This window comes from Gracilinanus agilis, chromosome 1, assembly GCF_016433145.1.
Source record: "Gracilinanus agilis isolate LMUSP501 chromosome 1, AgileGrace, whole genome shotgun sequence".
In the NCBI taxonomy this organism is placed as follows: Eukaryota; Metazoa; Chordata; class Mammalia; order Didelphimorphia; family Didelphidae; genus Gracilinanus; species Gracilinanus agilis.
Genome location: NC_058130.1, coordinates 275,173,188 through 275,197,610, shown reverse-complemented (window position 1 = coordinate 275,197,610; position 24,423 = coordinate 275,173,188). Strand labels below are relative to the sequence as shown.

The window sequence follows — 24,423 nt, the reverse complement described above, 5'->3', positions numbered from 1 at the left end:
CATCAAACGTTTTTTTCCCCTTAATTCTCTTTTTTAGCCTTTGGATTATATATCTTGAATTAGAGGTGACTCAAATATGATCCATAGATTCTCTGACTTATCTAGGGGAAATAATTGTAGTGTGGCTCATGCCAGCACAAGCTTGTTTTCCCCTTAATATTACTGAAGATACAAAGCAGAAAGTACACATTCTCTGCACAGAAATCTCTTACTTCTAGTGATTTTCCTCTGTTGATTCTTTTCTATTTCTCACCTGTATCATTTTCTTGTTGTTCAGTCATGTCTGATCCTTTGCAGCTCCATGGATCAGAGCACACTTTGTATATATTTGTTTGCATGTTATATCTCCAATTAGGTTATAAGGAACTATCTTTTGCCCCTTTTCGTATGCTTAACATTTAGCACATTGCCTGATACAGAAGGTGCTTAATAAATGGTTTTCTGGATGTTTGATATATAATTAATTGATTAATCATTTCCATTTTGGTTGCTTGATATATAATTAATTGATTAATAACTTCCATTTTCTCTAATGTCCACAAAGCTATATCTAGATGTTGGTTGAACCAACCCAAAGATTTAGAGTAAAGTGCTCAACAAACTGAAGATGCACCTACATGAGTTAACTTTTAAATGTCATACCCATTGAACTATTTGTGTATGTATAGTAGATAGCTTATTAGTATTTAAGTATCTTATTGAGGATTATATAAATGGAATCGGCTACTTTCTGAAAAAAATGTTTTTTAGTAAATAGAGGACTTGGCCTTGACATTATATATTATTGTTCATTTTTTTCAGTCATATCCAACACTTCATGATTCCATTTGGAGTTTTCTTGGCTAAGACAATGGGATAGTTGGCCATTTCCTTCCCTTACTCATTTTACATATGAGGAAACTGAGGCAAATAATATTAAGTGACTTGAAAAAGGTCACACTGAGTCTGGATTTGAACTAGGGTCTTCCTGACACCAGACCCAATACTGTAATTAGTACTTTTAAGATGTTTTCAGGGATGATGATTTATCATTCATTCTGAGAAAATTTTCTTTTATTTTTTAGAAAAAATTTTCCATGTTTACATAATTGTTCTTACTCTCCCCGACCTAACACCTCCCACACCCCACAGCCAACATTAATTTCCACAGGTTTCTTCATGTGTCATCAATTAAGACCTATTTCCATATTATTGATAGTTGTACTAGGGTGGTCTTTTAGAGTTTACATCCCAAATCATGTCCCCATCAAACCATGTGTTCAAGCAGTTTTTTTTTCTTTTGTGTTCTCACTCCTGTAGTTCTTCCTCTGAATGTGGGTAGCATTCTTTTCCATAAATCCCTCAGAATTGTCCTGGGTCATTTCATCGCTGCTACTACAGAAGTCCATTACATTAGATTTTACCACAGTTTATCAGTCTCTGTATACAATGTTCTTTGTGGTGGTAAAAAATTGGAAAATAAGGGGAAGTAGTTCAATTGGGGAATGGCTGAACAAATTGTGGTATCTGATCAGGATGGAATACTACTCTTCTCAAAGGAATAATAAACTGGAGGCATTCCATGTGAACTAGACCTACAGGAAATGATGCAGAGTAAAAGGAGCAGAACCAGGAGAAATGAATGCTACCCACATTCAGATAAAGAACTACAGAAGTGGAAACACAGAAGAAAAACAACTGTTTGAACATACGGGTTGATGCTGACATGATTGGGGATGTAGACTCAAAACAACCACACTAATGAAATTATCAATAATATGGAAATAGATCTTGATCTATGATAAAACCAGTGGAAATGGGCATCGGCTATGGGGGGAGATGTTTGAGGGGGTGAAGGGGAAAGTAAAAACAGGAATCATGTAACCATGGAAAATTTTTCTAAAAAAAATTTAAAAATTTAAAAATTTAAAAAAGGAATCAGTACCATAATAGCATCATAAAAGGAATTTTGTAGGAGTCCATCTTTGCTTATTATGTCAAATAATTTGTATAGTATTGGGATTAATTGTTCTTTGAATGTTTGATAGAATTCACTTGTGAATCCATCAGGCCCTGGCGATTTTTTCTTGGGGAGTTCTTTGATGGCTTGTTCAACTTCTTTCTTCTGATATGGGATTATTTAAGTATTATATTCCTTCTGCTATTAATCTAGGCAATTAATATTTTTAAATATTCATCCATATCATCTAGATTGCTATATTTATTGCCATATTATTGAGCAAAATGTTTTTTAATGATTACCTTAATTTCCTCTTCATTAGAAGTTAGGTCTCCCTTTTCATCTTTGATACTATTAATTTGGTTTTCTTCTTCCATTTTTTTATTATATTGACCAGTACTTTGTCTATTTTATCTGTTTTTTCAAAATATCAGCTTCTAGTCTTATTTATTAATTCAATGGTTCTTTTACTTTCAATTTTATCATTTTCTTTGATTTTTAGTATTTCTAAATAAATTTTCATCTGAGGATTTTTAATTTGTTCACTTTTTGGTTTTGTAAGATGAATGCCCAATTCATTAACCTCTACCCTCCCTAATTTGTTAATACATGCACTCAATGATATAAAATTTCCCTTAAAAGTGCTTTGGCTTCATCCCATAGGTTTTGGTAAGAAGTCTCATCATTGTCAGTGTCTTCAATGAAACTATTCTTTCTATGATTTGTTCTTTCACTAACATATTTTGGAAAATTATATTATTTAATTTCCAATTAATTTTTGGTTTCCCTCTCCCTGTATCCTTGCTCATAACTCTTTTTATTGCATTATGATCTGATTAGGTTGAGTTTATTATTTCTGCTTTTTTGCATTTGTTTACCATGTTTCTGTGCCATAGTACGTGGTCAGTCTTTGTGGATGTTCCATGTGCTGCTGAAAAAAAAGATGTATTCCTTTTTGTCCCTATTTATTTTTCTCCATATATCATCTAACTCTAATTTTTCTAGTATTTTATTCACCTCTTTTATCTCTTTCTTATTTATTTTTTGGTTTGATTTATCTAGCTTTGATAGGGGAAGGTTTAGGTCTCCTATTAGTATAGTTTATTTGTTTTTGTTTTTTTTTACATTTTTAAACCCTTAACTTCTGTGTATTAGTTCCTTGGTGGAAGAGCGGTATGGGTAGGCAATGGGGGTCAAGTGACTTGCCCAAGGTCACACAGCTGGGAAGTGTCTGAGGTCATATTTGAACCTAGGACCTCCCATCTCTAGGCCTGGCTCTCAATCCACTGAGCTACCCAGCTGCCCCCCCAGTATAGTTTTATTATTTATTTCCTCCTTGAGCTCTGCCAGTTTATTCTTTAGAAATTTAGATGCCATACCATTTGGTGTTATACGTGTATACATGGTATACATGTTGATTACTGCTATTTCTTCATTGTTTATACTGCCTTTGATCAGGATATAACCAAAGATCTTGAAAACAGATCTTGAAAAGACAATTTAAGAATTATCTACCAGAACATTGTGACCAAAGAAAGTCTCAAAATTTTTAACCAGATCTATTTTTACTTTGGCTTTGTCAGAAATCATGATTGCAACTCCTGCTTTTTTTTCTCAGTTGAAGCCCAATAGATTTTGCTCCAGTCTTTTATTTTTACTCTATGTATGTATGCCTGTCTCATGTATGTTTCTTGTAGACAACATATGGTAGTATTTTGGTTTCTAATCCACTCTGCTATTTGCATCTGTTTTATGGGTGAGTTTATCCCATTCACATTCAGAGTTATAATTATCAACTGTGTAATCCCATATATTTTGATTCTTTCTCCTAGTCCTGCCCTTTCTACTTTCACTATTTCCTTCTATGCAAGTGTTTTGTTTTTAATCAATTCCCCTAAGCCCTTCCCTTATTTTATTTCACTTTCTTCCCCCTCCCTTTTTATTCCCCTCTAATTCTTCTTTAGGGTATTTTTGAGATCCCCCCTCCCTCTAGTGTTGCTTCTCTTCCCACTAGTCCTTTTGTTACTTCTCTATAGGGCATGAATCAATTCTCTGCCCCAAAGGATCTGATTGCTCTTCCCTCTTTAAGTTAATTTCAATGCACTTAAGTATTAAATATTTCCTTTCTCCAACCTCTTTACCCTTTCAGTGTATTGATCTTCTCCCCTGCTTGCCCCATGTGCTTCTTTATGGAATACAAATTTTCTCCATTTTGTCTGTTTTCCCATTTTTCTTAATATTATCTCCTTTTTCCTCTCTAGTTATATATGTGTATGTATATATACACACATACATTTCATTCCATACAGTTTGTCACTGTTCCCTCTAAGTACATTTCTTCCAGTTACCCTGTTGATAATAACAATTTTTAACATTTACCAATATCTTCTTTTCTTCTAGGGATACAAATTGATTGAACTTATTGGAGTCCTAAAGGAAAAGTTTTGCTTTGTTTTTCCTCCCCTCTCTCTTAATTACCTCATGGTGATTCTCTTGAGTTCTGTTTTTGAGCAGCAAATTCTCTAAGTCCAGTTTTTTTTTTCTTAATGAAGCTTGGAAGTCTTCATTTTTATTGAATCACCATACTTTCCCCTGCCGAAATATAGTCAGTTTTGGTAGATAGGTGATCCTTGGTTGTAGACTCAGTTCTCTTGCTTTCCAGAATATTATATTCCATGTCTTCCATTCCTTCAATGAAGATGTAGTCAAATCCTGTGTTATCTTAATTGTGGTTCCCTGGTATCTGAATGAATTCTTTTTATCAGCTTGTAATATTTTTCCTTGATCTGGTAGTTTTTGAATTTGGCTATAATATTCCTGGAAGTTGTCAGTTGTAGATTAAATGTAGGAGGTGATCTTTGAATTCTTTCAATTTACACTTTTCCCTCTTGTTCAAGAATGTCAGGGTAATTTTCTTGGATAATTTCCTTTAGGATGATTTCTAGACTTTCTTTGGTCACAATGTTCTGGTAGATAATTCTTAAATTGTCTCTTCAAGATCTGTTTTCAAGATCTTTGGTTATATCAATGATATGTTTCATATTCTCCTCAAATTTTTCATTTTTTTATTTTGTTTTATATAGTCTTGCTGCGTTGGGAAGTCATTTGTTTCTAGTAGATGAGTTCTATTTTTTAAAGACTGAATTTCATCCCTGGCTTTTTGGTCATCCTTCTCCTTCTGGTCTGATTTTCTTTGTAGAAAATATTTTTCCTTCTTTGCTTTGTTTTCAGGCTCATCAATTTTTGGCTTTTAAGACTTTATGTTCTTTTTATTCTTTATGTTCTTGTTTTAGTTCATGTATTTCCTTTTTCTCAAATTATCTTCAGCCTCTCATGATTGCTTTTTGAGTTCCTGAAGTTATTGAGTTAATTGAAATTTGAGATCTTACAAATCTGTGTCCAATTCACTGGAGCTTCTTCCTCTTCTTCTATTTCATTTGCTCTTTTTTCACTTCCTGGAAAGAAGCTGTCAAGTGTAATTTCTTTTTTCCTTTTCTGTTGTTTACTCATATTTTTTCCTTCTTTGTTCTGCTAGTATAATCAGATGGATTTAATGAGATTTGATGAAAAATCTTCCCCCAGCTGGCAATGGAAGTTGGTAGTTAGGTTCTCTGCAGTCTATGGAGGAGGGGTATTGTTGTTTCCCTTCCCGTGGAAGACTTCTTGTCTGTCCAGTTGATGGGATTAAGCCTGGACTGGGTTAGTCTGTAGTGCTTAATGTGTCCTAAGGCTAAAACCTCTTGAGAAAAAAAGGAGGGAGTTGAACAAGACAAGTGTCTTCACTACGCTGTCCAGCAGTAGGGTTTCCTTTGCTCTATCTTGTTGTTAGATTTAGATTGCTTCTCAGCCTTTTGGCTAAGATCAAGTGTAGTATCTCTTTCCTCTAGAAGCATTTTGTTCTTTATCTCAATGTGGTAAAGCACATAGGTCTGAAGTTTTGGTCCATCTAAGCCACCATCTTCCAAGCGTTTTTGCTGTGTATCTCTGGATTTCTCCTCTAGCCACTTCCCTGGTGCCTGTTTTCAACTCCCTGAATCTGGCACCAGAAAAGCCCTATCTGCGAGCCAGTGTGCCTGCCCACCCAGAGATTTCAGGGCCACTAGAGACTCTGCACAGCTGTGGGGGTAGGGTCTTGGGATTCCCCTTCTATACCTCAGACCCAACAGTTCAAGAATTGAAGCCTTTTTCTTGATGTACCTCTTGAGCAATCCAGTAGTAGGATCCCCCTGCTCTGTCCTGTTGTCAGATTTGGTCCTCTTTCTTCTTGAAGTGCTTTGTTTTCTATCTCAGTATGGAAAGGGTGCAGAGGTCTTAAGATTTGTTCCGTCTAAGCCTCCATCTTACCAGAATCCACTATTCTGAGAAAAATTGAGGCACTAACTTTATATCTATGTGGTAGAATATGAACTTTTCTCCCCCTTTGCTTCCTCCAGCATAGCTATGGAAAAAATATTTTGGGGAATCAATAGAATATAGATGAGGAAATAATCTAATGAGAAAAAAACCTAAGAAAAGAAAAAGAACATTTCAGTGGGGAAATAATCGTGAGGACAAATGTCTTTGTCTCAAAGTTGTAGTTATATATCTGCACATAGATCATAATACCTATGGTTCTGATGTCTGAATTTGGGGTAGCTTTGGAAGAAATAAGTCACTCAGAAACTATTTACAATAAACATAAGAGAGGTACAGTGGTAAGAGAACTAGGAGTCAATAAATTTGTTCATTACTCTTAGTTGTGACACTTCTTAGTTATGTTATCTACAGCAATTCATTTATATCTGATATGTATTGGTTTCCTCATCAAAAAATGACTAAGTGCATCTCTGATTTCCCTATAAGGTTATATGCATTGCATCTCCTCTGGGCTACCTTTCCAGAGGATGATTCTTACTTCCAGGTTCTTGAGTGTAATCAGTGTTCCTGCAAACCTACATTTCCTGAGGGTACTCCACTAGTGTACATCCTAGAAACAAAAGCTTTCTGATAAAATTACCAAATTACCTGTTAGTAAAGACCTAGGTGCTAGCTAGGTGGCACAGTGAATAGAGCACTAGGTCTGGATTCAAGAAGACTTGAATTCAAAACCAGATTTAGAAAATGAATAGGTATGACACTTTAAGCAAATCATTTGATTCTGTTTGTCTTAATTTCTTCAGGTATAAAAAAGAGCTGGAGAAAGATTTGGCAAACCATTCCAGTAACTTTGCCAAAAAATTCCAAAATGGAATAATAAAATTATTATTATTATTATTATTATTATTATTAGTAGTAGTAGTAGTAGTAGTAGTAGTAGTAGTAGTAGTAGTAGTAGTAGTAGTAGTAGTAGTAGTAGTAGTAGTGGTGGTGGTGGTGGTGGTGGTGGTGGTGGTGGTGGTGGTATTTTATATAGTGCCTTAACATTTGTTTTCAAAATGAAAAAAAAGTATGGCCACTAATTAGTTTGGGGCTAGAAGTCAGGAAGATTCATCTTTACAAGTTCAAATCTGGTCTCAGATACTTGCTAGCTGTGCTTCTCTGTCCAAGTCAATGAATCCTATTTGCCTCAGCTTCCTCATCTATAAAATGATCTGGGAGGAAAAAAAAAATTACAAACTACTCCAGTATCTTTGCCTTCTTGGCAAATGGTGTCAGGAAGAGTTGGGCATGACTGAAAAAAAAACACTGAACTACGAAGGCATAGTAGCTAGAGTAGCAATAAATTATACCCTTCCTGAATCTAGAGTTTACTCTCTTACTAATATCCCCACACATACACCTGTGAGAAGACTATGCACAAAATTAAAGTAAAATGGCATGCTTATGAGACATACATGTAGGAAATATGTGACAACTAAAATTTTTACAATTCTTCTCTTCTGTGGAATCCTCACAAAGTTGAGTTTTAGCCATAGCATATCTGCTGAAAGATTTGTTCTCCAGAGCATTTCATGTCTTCTCATCTCTGGCTTGACTCTCAGTTGCTAAGTCCAAGTCTTTTATAAGTCCATACTTTGTTTCTTCTCCTATTGCCAAAGATTGCTTCCTGATAGCTGAGTCCTTCTTTGAGTACCAAACATCTGCAACTCTCCAGAAGGTCTCTGCTCCTTAATGTTCATAATGTCACCATTTCTTAGCTAAGTCTACTTCAAATTATCATTGCCAATGGGAAGGGAAAGAAAAAAATCTCTCCTTCCCTAAGAGTAATTATATCAAGAACCAGGTTCTTTATTCTCTTTCAGCTCTCTACTTATATCCACTCAACTCTCTCTAGCGTTTAGCTATTTAAAAGTGGGCATAGCCTATTTTTAGTCCTAGTTGATTGGACTGTTCCTCCTGGCTTACTCAAAGAGGGCTATCCTTACACTCACTCTAAAGGGATAATCTGGTATTGACTTAGTTCACATATTTAAACTGTATTATCTATAGGTAATCTTTTTTCTGTGACTATATTAACCATAAAAGAAGAATGACTAAATTACCTCCTTATATTTAATCAGAAAATATTTACCAGACACACCATAATGTGTAGATATATCTGAAATTAAGCCAAATTAAATTTAAAATACATGCTCTCTTTTCAACTACTATAGTACAATTCACATATTTACCAACCACCCAAATGTGAATGCAGAGTTGTTTAGTTTGAGTTAGTTGGAAAAGGGAAAATTTTAAAACTAAGCTAGATTGAGAAAAAATTACAAAATGTAAAACAAATAATTTTGATTATTTTAAATTAAAAAGGTTTTGTACAAACAAAAACAATGCAACAAAAATCAGAAGGGAAACAACCCACTGGGAAAAAAACTTTATAACAAAAAACTCTGACAGAGGTCTAATTACTCAAATATACAAGGAGCTAAATCAATTGTATAAAAAATCAAGCCATTCCCCAATTGATAAATGGGCAAGGGACATGAATAGGCAATTGTCAGGTAAAGAAATCCAAACTATCAAAAATGTTCTAAATCTCTAATAATTAGAGAAATCCAAATCAAAACAAATCTGAAGCGCCACTTCACATCTAGCAGATTGGCTAAAATGATAGCAGGGGAGAGTAATGAATGTTGGAGGGCATGTGGCAATATTAAGACATAGTGCATTGCTGGTGGAGTTTTGAACTGATCCAACCATTCTAGATGGCAATTTGGAACTATGCCCAAAGAGCTCTAAAAGACTGCCTACCCTTTGAGCCAGCCATAGCATTGCTGGGTTTGTACCCCAAAGAGATAATATATAAACAAACTTATACAAAAATATTTATAGCTATGCTTTTTGTGGTGGCAAAAAAGATAAACAAGGGTATGCCCTTCAATCGGGGCATGACTGAACAAATTGTGGTATATACTGGTGATAGAATACTGTTGTGCTCAGAGGAATAATAAACTGGAGGAATTTCATGTGAACTGGAAAGATCTCCATGAATTGGTGTAGAGTGAAAGGAGCAGAGCCAGAAGAGCATTGTACACAGAGACTGATACACTGTTGTAAAATTAAATGTAATGGACTTCTGTACCGGGAGCAATGCAGTGACACAGAACAATTCTGAGGGATTTATGGAAAAGAACACTACCCACATGCAGAGGAAAAACTGAAAGGAGTGGAAACACAGAAGAAAAACAACTGCTTGAACATATGGGTTAATGCGGACATGGTTGGGGATGTAGAGACTAAATGACCACACCAATACAACTATCATTAAAATGTAAATAAGTCTTGATTGATTACACTTGTTAAAACCAGTGGAAATGTGCATTGGATATGGGGATGCGTAAAAGGGTGTGAAGGGGAAAGTAAAAACAAGAATCATGTAACCATGGAAAATTTTTCTAAAAAAATAAAATATTTAAATCTGAAAAATAAAATAAAATAAAATAAATACTGGAAAGTACAATAATAGAAGGGTCTTTCCTCAAACTAATGTGTATTTATTTATTAGAACCATTAACAAGTATCATTTGGTATTCATTTAAAACCATTAGCAAGTAGTATCTGCAATGGGGATAAGTTCAAAGCCTTTCCAATAAGATCAGGAGTGAAGCAAGGATGTCCATTATCAGTGCTTTAAAATTATATAAGAAATGTCAGCAGTAGCAATTAGAGAAGAAAAAGAAATAGAAGGAATCAGAGTATGCATTGATAAATCTAAACTATCACTCTTTGCAGATGATATGATAGTATCCTGTATTATGGAGAGTAGCTAAGACTTTAACAGTTGCTCATCCTACAGTATTGTTCTTAGCCTTTTCCTAGTTGATGGGCACTACCTGAGTTGCTAATTCTTTGTCAGCACAAAAAAGAAAACCCTTGTATAAACATTTTTTGTACAAGAAGGTCATTTTTCTCTTCTTAGAGTCTCTTTGGGATATGAATATAATAGTGATATTATAGAATCAAAGAGTATGTACAGTTATATAGTCCTTTGGGCATAGATCCAAATGGTCCTCTATAATGGTTAGATTATTTCACAATTCACTAACAATGTATTTGTGTCCTAATTTGCCATACATCTTCCAACATTTATCACTTTCCTTTATTGCCTGATAGGGTTGAGGTGTTACCTCAGAATTGTATTAATTTGCATTTTTCTAAAAAAAAGTAATTTGGAACGTTTTTTTGTAAAATATTGAAAGCTTTGATTTCTTTATCTGAAAATTATTTTTATAAACATTGAGGAATGTTTATATGTAAACATTTATATATATATGTATGTGCATATATATATATATACAAACATTTATAAACATTGAGGAATGATTCATGTTCTTATATATTTGACCTAACACTTTATGAATTTGAGAAATTAGACCTTTATCAGAGAAATTTGCAGTAAATTTTACCCCAGTTTGTCATTTTTCTTTTAATCGTGATGACATTGGTTTTATTTAATGAAAAAAATACTTTTAAATTTAAGATCATCATAATCATTTATTTTACATCACTATCCCAGGAATTTTTGTCAAATAATGTATTCTTATACCAAAAGTTTTGGTTTTGGGGTTTATCAAACACTAGATTGGTAACGTCATATACCTCTGTATATTATGTATCTAATCTACTCCATTGATCCACCATTTTATTTCTTAGCCAGTACCAGACTGTTTTGATGATTACTGCTTTATAGTAAAGTTTTATATCTGGTACTATCCCTCTATTTTTCATTCTCTTGATTTTCTTGACCTTTTTATTGTTCCAGATGAATTTTGCTATTATATTTTTGAGTTCTATAAAATATTTTTGGTTATTTCATTGGAATGACATTGAATAAGTAAATTAATTTAGGTACGATTATCATTATTTATTATATTAGCTTGGCTTAACAATAAACAATTACTATTTTTCTAATTGTTTAGCTCTGACTTTATTTGTATGAAGTTTTCATAGTTGTACTCATATAATTCCTGTTTTTGTTTGCAAGGAGATTCTCACAAATTTTTATTGTCTAGAGTTATTTAAAATGGAATTACTCTTTCTATTTCTTGTTGCTGAGATATTTTGGGTAATATATAGAAATGCTGATGGTTTATATGAGTTTATTTGTACTGAACAACTTTACCAAAATCTTAATTATTTCAACTAGTTTTTAATTGATTCTCTAAGTATATTGTCATATCATCTGCAGAGTTGATAGCTTAGTTTCCTCATTGTCTTCTTTAATTCCATCAATTTATTTTTCCTTTCTTTTTGAAAAAGCTGGAATTTCTAGTACAATAATCTATAAAATAATGAATTCATTTTAAAGCACTAGTTCTAAATATAATTGAAATATGAATTTATAAAATATTACTATTTTGATAGGATGTTTATACAAAATTATACACAGACTAAAGTTATTAGAATTTTTTAAATTTTTAAATATTTTTCCATGGTTAAATGATTCATTTTTTACCCTCCCCTCTTCCCTTCCCCATTCTCTGAACTAACAAGCAATTGCACTGGATTATACATGTACTTGATACTGTAGGCTGATAATCCAAGTTTTCAACAACCTGAAGCCTACTTTGTTCTTACAAAACCTATTTCCATATTATCCATTTTGATAATAATCTTTAAAAATCAAAACCCCAAATTGTATACCCATATAAGTAAGAGATATCATATGCTTTGCTTCTGTGTTTCTACTCTCATGGTTCTTTCTCTAAATGTGGATAGCACTCTTTTTCATAAGTCCCTCAAGGATGTCCTGGATCATTGCATTGTGATTAGAAGCAAAACTGATCACATTTGATTGTTCCACAATGTTTCAGTTTCTGTGTACACTGTTCTCCTGGTTCTACTCATTTCACTCCTCATCAGTTCATGGAGGTCTTTCCAGTTAATGTAGAAATCCTCTAGTTCATCATTCCTTTTATCACAATAGTGTTCCATCACCATCAGATACCACAATTTGTTCAGCCATTCCCCAATCAATGGACATCCCTTCATTTTCCAATTTTTTGCCACCACAAAAATGCGCAATGAATATTTTGTACAACCCTTTTTTATTATCTCTTTGGGGTACAAACCTAGTAGTGGTATTTCTAGATGAAAGGGCATGTAATATTTTAAAGCCTTTTGGGCATAATTCCAAATTGCTTTCCAGAATGGTTGGGTCAATTTACAACTCCACCAGCAATGAATTAGCATCTCAATTTTGCCACATCTCCTCCAATATTTGTTATTTTCCTGTACTGTCATATTGGCCAATCTGCATGGTGTGAGGTGGTACCTCAGAGATGTTTTGATTTGCATTATTTTAATCAAGAGGGATGTAGACACTTTTTCATGTAATGATATGTTATGATAATGTCATTTTGAAGTTTCATATGTTATATGATGTACCGATTCTCATGTTGAAAAGGTATAACCCAAAGAATATTTTCCCCCATTCAAACTTTGAGATAAAGAAAATCTTAACATTGAAACTGAAATAACATGCAGAGTCTTTGCAAAGTTCTTAACTTTCCCTTTAACTTTGATTAATTACTACTATTTGCAAGGCCTATGAATATGATTTGATTATAAATAGATGGTAAGTAGCTAGTTTTTCAGGTACTCTTAAGCCAATAAACTGACATTGACAACACTACTTCTTTTCCTTTGCCTAGAATGTTGGACATTAGAATAGTTTGGTAATGAAATGTAATTGCTTCAATATTGTTTGAAAATAGACTCTGAGGAATAGTCTTTTAGATCTCAGTGGGACATTGATTCAATTGAAATTGGTGTACCCCTGGGTCAGCCCAACTTACTTTTCCCATTCCTGATGATGTATAATGACACTGAACTCACAATCAAATTTTCTCTTATAAGTGGATGATACAGCAAAAATTTTATTCACCCAGGTCAGCTGGCATGATCCAAACAAAGTACCTTATTAGATGAAATGTTCCCAATTACATAGCAGATTAATACAAATCTGTTTATCTGAAATCTACTGTTGGCAAAGCAAGCTCCACTCTGGGCACAGTGCTAACACTCACAAACAAAGGTGACATTGCCGAGGGATAAAAGAAGAGAAAACAAATGTGTTCTTTCAGATCACCAAGATGTTTTATAATATAGAAGAGCAAAGAAGGTAAGTAGGCTTTAAAATAGATATCTAGAGGCCAGAGCACTTAGAACAGTTTCCATAAGAAATTGACTTTGGTTCATGAAATCCCTTCTGCATTAGAAAAATATTGCTTATTTTTATTATTAGCCTTGATTAGACTCAGACAACTCTCAACATCTGCAGGGGTCCACAAAGGATATTGAGCCTGAGAGAGGAAAAGGATTAAGATTTGCTTATTTGCCCATAAAAAATGTATAGCTGTCCCTTTCAAAAATGTTTTCTTGGGAACCTAAAAATATCAATTGCTTATGACAGCCATTAGAAGCTGGAGTCAGGAGCTTTCCAACACCAAAGTGAAGTCATTTTACCCAGATAAATGCCTCAATTTTCTCCTCAATTGGGCAGACCTGTAGCCATGGAGATCTGGCTCCATTGTCCTTAAGACTACACAAGCACCCAGATGACAGACAAACTCCAGAAAGCTATATAGTATGTTTGGCATTGAACAAAATACTTAAATCTCTCTGCACTTCAGTTTTCTCATTTGTAACTAGAGGCTAGTATCATCTATACTGCCAAACTCATAAGTTTACTGTGAAAATATTTTAGAAATCAGAAATGGCTAGGTAAATGGGTTCTTATTATTATTAATATTAATAACAAAGTAGTAATAAAATTGTATTAATTTTTCCTAGGAGTCATACACATTTGGAAATTGTCTTCATCCTTTATTATTTTTCACCTAACTTTTTATTTCTCAATTTCCTCATCTTAAGAAAAAAGAAGAGTCAGTATGGGAGCAGAGCAATCAGTCGGCCTTGAAGTCAGGAATAGCTAGATTCAAGCCCTTCCTCTGATATATAAGGTTTGCCTAATATACATACATACATACATATATATATATATATATATGTATATATATATATATATATATAGAGAGAGAGAGAGAGAGAGAGACAGACAGACAGACAGACAGACAGACAGACAGACAGACAGAGACAGAGAGAGACAGAGAGACAGAGACAGACACAGACAGACTGACAGACAGAGAGACAGACAGACAGAGATAGACAGACAGAGAGAGAGGGAGAGAGTGTCAGTCTTGTTAAAGGAAAACATTATTTAAGTACTGCTAATATTTATTTGAAAGCAAGAATTGCTTTTCATTTTGTTATAGTACCTTAAACATAACACAAGTGACTTGGACAAATTTATTGCTTTATAAATGCTTGTTGAATCGGATGGGAACCTATCCTAGTGATGTCTTTATTAGGGCAACATGGTCAGTAAGTACAGCCCCTAATCAGTCACAAAAGAAGACAGATTCCATTGCCCAAAATTTTATTTATGAAAAAGTTAATATAGCTTTCTGAGATAAAATTATTAAATTATAAGCAGAGGAACTGAGAAAATTAATATCAATTATTATTTTTAAGTTAATATTACAAAGACTACAGAACATTACAAAAACATTTTTTGATGTATGGGTAAGTCCATTAAGAAAATATTGAAAAATATGTGTGTTTGCAAGCATTATAATACAATAGGTAAGCATTATATAAAAATATTTCACCCCATAAGATACATAAGATGCCTCTCTACTCTAGAGTAAATGGAATGTCTCCTTATCATTTTCTTTTCAATTTTGTTCCTTGTCTACTGTAAATTTTTCTGTTCCCTATATCTGAGGGCTCTTGTGGTACATTTAGTTCTACTTAGGGTTCTTTCAGGGAAGGAAATTAACTTCTAAAGGCAGAATTTCTGTATTAATCTCATCAAAAACATTAATACATTAATGTTTTTTGTAAAACTTTAGGGCTGCAAATTTGTTAGTACCCAGCACAAAACAATTCTCATTCTTAAATGGGTTATATAATATATTCAAGTGTTTTACTTTAACCTTATGTTTTAACACTATTATTTAACTAAAGTGTATATTATGGACTCCCGAGTTAAGATGGCTTCAGAGTAGAAGCAAGATATCCTCACCACTGATGAATAAATGATACCTCAAAAGGACAAAAAAAATCAGATGAAAGAAGAGACTCCACAATAGGGTGCAGCATTGAAGGTGCATGGGTTTGGGGCATTTCCACACTATACAGGGGTGAAATAGCTCCCACCAAAACATGAGCTGATGAACCCTCCCTAACCCACCTATGGTGCCAAATTCAGAGTGACAGAATTAGAGTAAGTGTGGTGCAATCTCCAGATTCTTGGCAGCTGACTAAGACCACCAGGGACTTACCCCTGAGAGCAGCTAGACTTGGGACCCCAGGAGGCTGACAGCATGGATCTTGGGGACTGAGATAGAGCAGAGAAGGGCAACAAACAGTAGAAATCACAAAGACTTGAAAAGTAGCCTCAGCCAAAAACTGCTCCATGGCTCCATACACAGAGAGCATGCCTTCCTCACTCACACTTCTCGCTGGGAATGAAAAAGTAGCATATTGATGGCCAGCAATTCCCAAGAAAACACCAAAAAGGATAAGAGAAAGGCACCAACAGTGGATAATTTTTACGGAGAAAAAACAAGACAAACAAATAAGCAAATCCAAAGCTTCCCCAAAAATGGAAATTAGTCACAAGCTCTTGAATAGTTTAAAGCTGAGATGATGAGAAAGGTGGAAGAGATTTGGAAAAAAAAAGTGGGAAATAGTGCAAAAAAACAGTTTAAAGAAAGAAACTCCCAATTGGAGAAAGAAGCACAGAAAGCAAATGAAATGATGAGCAAATTGGAAATCAAAATTAAACAGCTGGAAACCATGAAAAATAGGGTAGATGAAACTGAATGGGAAAATCATAAGATAATAGAGGAAAACCAGGCTTTAAAGACCAGAATTGGGCAAGTAGAAGCCAATGATCTCACAAGAAAGCAAGAATAAAGCAAAGTCAAAAGTTTGACAAAATAGAAGGAAACATGAAATATCTCACTGAGAAAATGAATGACCTTAAAAACAGATCTAAAAGAAACAATTTGACAATCATTGGTCTACTGAAAAACTGAGAAATCAACAGAAACCTTGGCATCATTCTACAAGAAATTATCCAAGGAAACTGCCCTGATGTTTTTCAACAAGATGGCAAAATAGACATTGAAAGAATCCATAGATCACCCTTTACATCATCAAATGCCAACCCCCAGGAATATAATTGTCAAATTCAAGAGCTTCCAAGTTAAGGAGAAAATTCAACAAGAAGTGAGAAAGAGACAATTCAGATATCAAAGAGCACCATTCTGGATCACACAAGATCTGGCAGGCTCCACACTAAGAGACTGAAACGTTTGGGATATGATATCCAGAAAGGCAAGAGAATTGGGTCTATAACAAAGAATCACCTAGCCATCAAAACTGACTATAGCGTCCGGGTTAAAATGGCGGCATAGTAGAAGCAGTTGCTTAACCTCTCCTAACCCATACAGACAGACTCCTCAAGAGGACAAAAACAAATCCAGATGAATGTAGGGACCCCACAACAGGGCACAGCATTGAAGTCACGTGGGATTGGGGCATTTCCATGCTATAAGGGGGTGAAATAGCTCTCATTAAAACAAGAGTTAAGCAACACCTTCCCCCCCCCCACCTACAGTGTCAAAGCCAGTGCGCAACAGTTAGAGCAAGTTTGGGGCATTCATTGAATTCTTGGCTGCTACCTGGGATAACCACGGCCTGCTCCTGAGAGCAGCAAGGCTTAAGACCCCAAGAGGTTAAATTACTGGACTTTGAAAACAGATCTTGAACTCAGGCACAAACACAGATGCAAACCTTGAGTGCAGGCATGTACCTTGGGTGGTCCAGGGCAGAGGGGTGCATGACTGTGGAACCAGCACACCAAGACTGTTAAAGGAGCTTCCGACAGAGGAGCAAGCAAGGGGACCACCAGGTGACTTTACCCTAAGAACAACTGACTTAAGAACTCAGGAGCCTAAAGAACTCAGACCAAACTTGGGAATGAGAATAAAGCTGTGAGGGCACATGGCTTTGTGACTCAGACGAAAACTGCTCCACACCTCAATAGGATAGGCAGAAAGCCTGTCTGCCTAACCCAGAATTCTGACTTAGAAAGAAATAATAATAATAGCAAGCTAGGCAGTAGAACATGAAAAGAGTGAGTGAAGCTGTGGCTGGTTTGGTGAAGGGGACCTGAGGGAGCTTTGCTGGTTTGTGACGAAGACTGTTTCATATGGTGAGTTTAAAGACTGAATCTTCCTGAACTTCTATGAAAAAACTTCCTTTTATAGACTCTGTGAATGAAGTTTGCTCAATTCACCTCTGGGCCTAAGGCCCTTTAATCCTTCGCTGAGGGTTAAGATCTACCTGGACTAATCAGTGGGATAGATTCTTATTTCTGTACTTCCTCTCTCTCTTCTCATGTAAATAAATTTCTATAAAAGTCAATTTTGAATTGAGATTATTCTTAATTGAGGATTGATAATAGTTCAATCCTCTGCTGACCATCTTTAATATATTGAACCTATAAAACCACTTTTTCACCCTTACATTTTGGCCAAATCAAGAAGAAATCTTTAACACTCGACAACTTTTACACAGGAAAAATCCAGATAACAGAGCAAACAGCAGAGAAGAACAATAAGTAATCACATCCAAACCTTCCCCCCAAAATGAAAATTGATCACATGCTCTTCAAGAGTTCAAATCTGAGATCATGAAAAAGATGGAAGAGATTTGGTGAGAGAAGTGGGAAATAGCTCAAAAGGAAATAAGCAGGTTAAAAGAAAGAAACTCCCGATTGGAGAAAGATGCCCCCAAATCAAAAGAATTGATAAGCAAATTGGAGACCAAAATGAAATAGATGGAAAACAGGATAAACCAAATTAAAAAGGAAAATGAAAAGATTATAGCAGAAAACCAGTCCCTAAAAGCTAGAATCGGGCAAGCAGAAGCCAATGATCTCTCAAGACAGAAAGAACAAATAAAACAAAGTCAAATGACTGATAAAATAGGAGGAAACATGAAATATCTCACTGAGAAATTGAAAGATCAAGAAAACCAGTCTAGAAGAGAGAATTTGAGAATCATTCTTCTTCCTAAAAAAGCAGAAATTAATAGAAATTTGGACTCCATACTATGAGAAATTATACAACAAAACTGCCCTGAAGTTCTTCAACAGGAGGGCAATATAAACAGTGAAAGGATCCATAGATCACTCTCTATACTAAACCCTGAAAAGATAATCCCCAGAAATATAACAGCCAAATTCAAGAGCTTCCAAGTAAAAGAAAAGAATTTACAAGAAGCCAGAAAGAGACAATTCAGATATCAAAGGGTACCAATCAGGATCACATAGGATCTGGCAACCTCTACACTAAGAGACCACAAGGCTTGGAATATGATATTCAGAAAGGCAAGAGAACTGAGTCTACAAGAAAGGATCATTTACCCATCAAAACTGCCTATATACTTCCAGGGGAAAGTATGGGTATCCAATAAGATAAAAGATTTCCAAGTATTTTCACAGAAATGACCAGGACTAAATGCAAAGTTCGATATCCAACAACAAAAAGCAGGAGAAACATGAAAAGGTACATAAGAAAGAGAGGGGGAAGAAAAAAAAACTCTTATTTTTTAATTTCCTTTTTAACAGCTTCAATAAGATCAAATTGTTTGTATTCCTAAATGGAGAAATGTTATGTGTAATTTGCAAAAACTGTATTCACTACTATAGTAATTGGAAGAATTATTAATAGGGAGAGGTTGGAGTACTAAATGGTCTAAGATGATATGGGGGTTGGGGAAAGAGAGTGGGTGAATAGTAGATGGCACAAAGAGAAACTTGAATGAATAAGAAAAATAGGATATTCTATTACACACAAAGAGGGCATGGGAAGAGGAGGGGATAAAAAATATTATAAGAAGGAAAGGAAGACAGCATTAAGAGGTAATATTAAAAACTCACTCTCAGCATAATTAAACCTGAGAGGGAAGAGTAGCTATGTCCACTAGGATATAGAATTCTATCAAACCCTACTGAGAAAGTAAGAAGGGGTAAACAAAGGGGAACAGGGGAGAAGGGAGGTCAAAAAATGGGATGGGAGGAGAGATGGGAGAGAATTCATTAGGCCTTAAAAGGACAAGGTGGACTGGTATAAAACAAACCACTGGTTTAAAAGGTAATAGCATGAGAAGAAGGGGAAAACTAGGAGAGGATACCAAAATGTTGGGGAATACACAACTGATAATTATAAATCTGAACGTGAATGGCATGAATTTGCCCATAAAAAGGAAGCAAATAGCAGAGTGGATTAGAAACCAAAATTACACCATATGTTGTCTAAAAGAAACACATATGAGGTGGGTGGACATACACAGGTTTAAGGTCACAGGCTGAAGCAAATCTTTTGGGCTTAAAATGAGGAAAAAGTCAGGAGTGGCGATCATGATCTCCAACAGAGCCAAAATAAAAATAGATTTGGTTAAAAGAGATAGGGAAGGTAATTACATCCTGATTAAAAGGCAGTATAGATGAATAGCATCCAAATTCCTAAAGGAGAAACGGGCAGAACTCAAGAAGGTAATAGATAGTAAAACCATACTAGTGGAAGATCTAAATATTCCTCTTTCAGATTTATATAAATCAAACCAAAAAATAAATAAGAAAGATAAGACAGGTAAATGAAATCCTAGAAAAATTAGAATTAATAGATATGTTGAGTAAAATAAATAGGGACAAAAAGGCATGCACCTTCTTTCAGCTGCACATGTTATATTCACAAAGATTGACCATGTAATGGGGCATAGAAACATTGCAAACAAATACAAAAGAGCAGAAAAAATAAATGTAAACTTTTTGGATCATAATGCAATAAAAATAATAATCAGTAAGGGCACATGGACAGGCAAATCAAAAACTAATTGGAAATCCAATAATATGATTCTCCAAAGCCAGTTAGTTAAAAAAGAAACCATAGAAACAATCAATAATTTCAGAGAAGAGAATAACAATGATGAGACATCCTACCAAACTCTGTGGGATGCAGCTAAGGCAGTACTCAGGGGGAAATTTATATTCTTGAATGCATGTATTAACAAATTAGAGATGGCAAAGATTAATGAACTGGGCATGCAAATTAAAAAACTAGAAAGGGAACAAATTAAAAATCACCAGCTAAACACCAAATTAGAGATTATAAAAATTAAAGGAGAAATCAGTAAAATTAAAAGTAAAAGAACTATTGAATTAATAAATAAGACTAGAAGCTGGTACTTTGAAAAAACAAACAAAATTGACAAAATTCTGGTCAATCAAATTAAAAAAGGAAAGAAGAAAACCAAATCATCAGTATCAAAGATGAAAAGGGAGACCTCACCTCTAATGAAGAGGAAATCAAGGCAATAAAAAATTATTTTGTGCAATTATATGGAAATAAATATAGCTAACTAGGTGAGGTTGATGAATATTTACAAAAATAAAATATAAATTGCCTAGATTAACAGTTGAAGAAATAGAATACTTAAATAATCCCATATCTGAAAAAGAAATTGAAAAAGCCATCAAAGTACTCCCTAAGAAAAAAATCCCCAGGACCAGATGGATTCACAAGTGAATTCTTTAAAACCTTCAAAGAACAACTAATTCCAATACTATACAAACTATTTGACATAATAAGCAAAGAAGAAGTTCCACCAAACTCCTTTTATGATATAAATATTGTACTGATCCCAAAACCAATTAGATCAAAAATGGAGAAAGAAGACTTCAGACCAATTTCCTTAATGAACATAGATGGAAAAATCTTAAACAGAATAATAGTAAAGAGACTCTAGCAAGTGATCACGAGGGTTACTCATTATGATCATGTGGGATTTATACCAGGAAAGCAAGGATGGATCAATATCAGGAAAAACATTCACATAATTGAACATATCAACAAAAACCACATGATTATCTCAATAGATGCTGAAAAAGCATTTGACAAAATACAACCTACTTTCCTATTGAGAACAGTATAGGAATAGAAGGACCTTTCCTAAAAATAATAAACAGTATATATCTAAAACCATCAACAAGCATCATAAGCAATAGGAAAAACTTAGAAGCCTTCCCAATGATATCAGATGTGAAACAAAGATGCGCACTATCGTCTCTATTATTTAAAATTTTACTAGAAACACTAGCAGTAGCAATTAGAGAAGAAAAAGAAATCGAAGGTATTAAAATAGGCAATGAGGAGACTAAGCTATCACTCTTTGCAGATGATACGATGGTCTACTTAAAAAATCCTAAAGAATCAACTAAAAAATAATAGAAATACTCAACAACTTTAGCAAAGTTGCAGGATATAAAATAAATGCACATAAATCATCAGCATTTCTATATATCTTTAACACATCACAACAACAAGGGGTAGAAAGAGAAACACCATTTAAAATCACCCTAGACAACATAAAATACTTAGGAATCTATCTGCCAAGACAAACACAGGAATTATATGAACACAACTACAAAACAATTTCCTAACAATTAAAATTAGATCTAAACAATTGGAAAAACATTGATTGTTCATGGGTAGGACCAACTAACAATAAAAATGACCATTCTACCCAAATTAATTTACCTATTTAGTGCCATACCTATCAAACTACCAAAAATCTTTTTTACTGAATTAGAAAAAAAAGTATAAGTAAGTTCATTTGGAAGAACAAATGATCAAGAATATCAAGGGAAATAATGAAAAAAAAAATGTGAAGGAAGGTGGCCTAGCAGTACCAGATATTAAAATATACTATAAAACAGAGGTCCTCAAAACGTTATGATACTGGCTAAGAGACAGAAGGGAGGATCAGTGGAATAGACTTGGGGTAAGTGACATCAGCAAATGTATGATAAACACAAAGAGCCCAACTTTTGGGAGAAAAATCCACTATTTGACAAAAAATGTCGGGAAACTTGGAAAACAATATGGGAGAGAATAGGTTTAGATCAACATCTCATACCCTACACCAAGATAAACTTAGAAAGGGAGAATGACTGAATATAAAGAAGGAAACTATAAGAAAATTAGGTGAACATAGAATAGAATACCTCTCAGATCTATTGGAAAGGGAAGATTTTAAAATCAAGCAAGAATTAGAAAAAAATTACAAAGTGTAAAATAATTTTCATTATATTAAATTAAAGACTTTTTGCACAACAAACGCAAGGCAACCAAAATTAGAAGGGATACAACTAACAGGGAAAAAATCTTTATAAGAAAAACTCTGACAGAAGTCTAATTATTCAAATATACAAGGAGCTAAATCAAAAAAAATCAAGCCATTCCCCAATTGATAAATGGCTAAGGGACATGAATAGGCAATTTTCAAATTTTATTTTCAAATAAGGAAATGAAAACTATTAATAAGCACATGAGAAAGTGTTCAAAATCTCTAATAATTAGAGAAACACAAATCAAAACAGGTCTGAAGTACCTCACACCTAGCAGATTAGCTAAAATGATAGCAGGAGAGAGTAATGAATGTTGGAGGGGGTGTGGCAAAATTGGGACATTAATGCATTGCTGGTGGAGTTTTGAACTGATCCAACCATTTTGGATGGCAATTTGGAACTATGCCCAAGGAGCTCTAAAAGACTACCTTCCCTTTGAGCCAGCCATTGTATTGCTGTGTTTGTACTCCAAAGAGATCACAGATAAACAGACTTGTACAAAAATATTTATAACCATGCTTTTTGTGATGGTAAGAAACTGCAAAATGAGGAATGGCTGAACACATTATGGTATATGCTGGTGATTGAATACTGTTATGCTCAAAGGAATAATAAACTGGAGAAATTCTATCTGAACTGGAAATACCTCCAGGAATTGATGCAGAGTGAAAGGAGTAGAGCCAGAAGAACAGTGTATACAGATACTGATACACTGTGGTAAAATCGAATGTAATGGACTTCTGTCCTTGCAGTAAGGCAATGACTGAGGACAATCTGGAGGGACATATGGAAAAGAATGTTACCCACATTCAGAGGAAGAATTACAGAAGTGGAACGCAGAAGAAAAACAACTGCTTGAACACATGGGTTGATGAGGGCATGATTGGGGTTGTAGACTCGAAACAACCACACCAATTTTGCTATGAATAATATGGGAATAAGTCTTGATTGATGACACATGTTAAAACCAATGGAAATGTGAATTAAATATGGGGGGGTTAAAGGGAGGAGTGAAGGGGAAAGAAAAAACATGAATCATTTAACCACGGAAAATTTTTATAAAAAAATTAAAATATTTAAATTAAATTAAATTTAATTTAAAAAAACCTGACTATATACTTCTGGGGGAAAGTATGGGCATTCAACAAGATAGAAGAAAAGGCCAGAATTAAACAGAAAGTTTGATATCCAAACAAATAATCAAGAGAAATATGAAAAGATAAATAAGAGAGGGGGAAAAAAGCAATTTTTAAAATTTTTCTTCTTTAAGAACTTCAATAAAATCAAATGGTTTATATTCTTATATGGAAAAATTTTATTTGTAATTCCCCAAAATTGTATTCACTATTATAATAATTTGAATAATTATTCATAGGGAGAGGTTGAGGTACTAAGTGGTCTAAGATGATATGCAAAAAAAGAAAAGAGTGGAGAGGAATAGAAGATGACAACAAGAGAAACTTGAAGGAATAAGAAAAATAGAATAATCTATACTGAATGAAGAGGCACATGGGAAGGGGAGGGGAAGAAAATTATTATAAGAAAGTAGAGAAAAAGATTGTTAATAGGTAATACTTAAACCTTACTCTCAATGTAATTATATCTGAGAGGGAAGAGTAGCTAGATCCATTGGGGTATCAAGTTCTATCTATACATGGAAAGTTAGAAGGGGAAAATCAAGGGGGGGATAGGGCAGGGAATACAAAAAGGGAGGGAAAAAGAGGGGGGAGGGAATTTAATAGACCCTGATAAATAATGAGGGCAAATAGGGAGGGAGTCAAATGGGAAGTAAAATAAGGTTGGA

At 34.3% G+C, this 24,423-nt stretch overlaps 1 pseudogene; it reads left to right on the top strand.

Annotated features, from left to right (window-relative positions):
- The first annotated feature begins 5,774 nt into the window (after positions 1-5,774).
- On the top strand, positions 5,775-5,864 carry LOC123232849 (annotated as a pseudogene).
- The last annotated feature ends 18,559 nt before the right edge of the window (positions 5,865-24,423 follow it).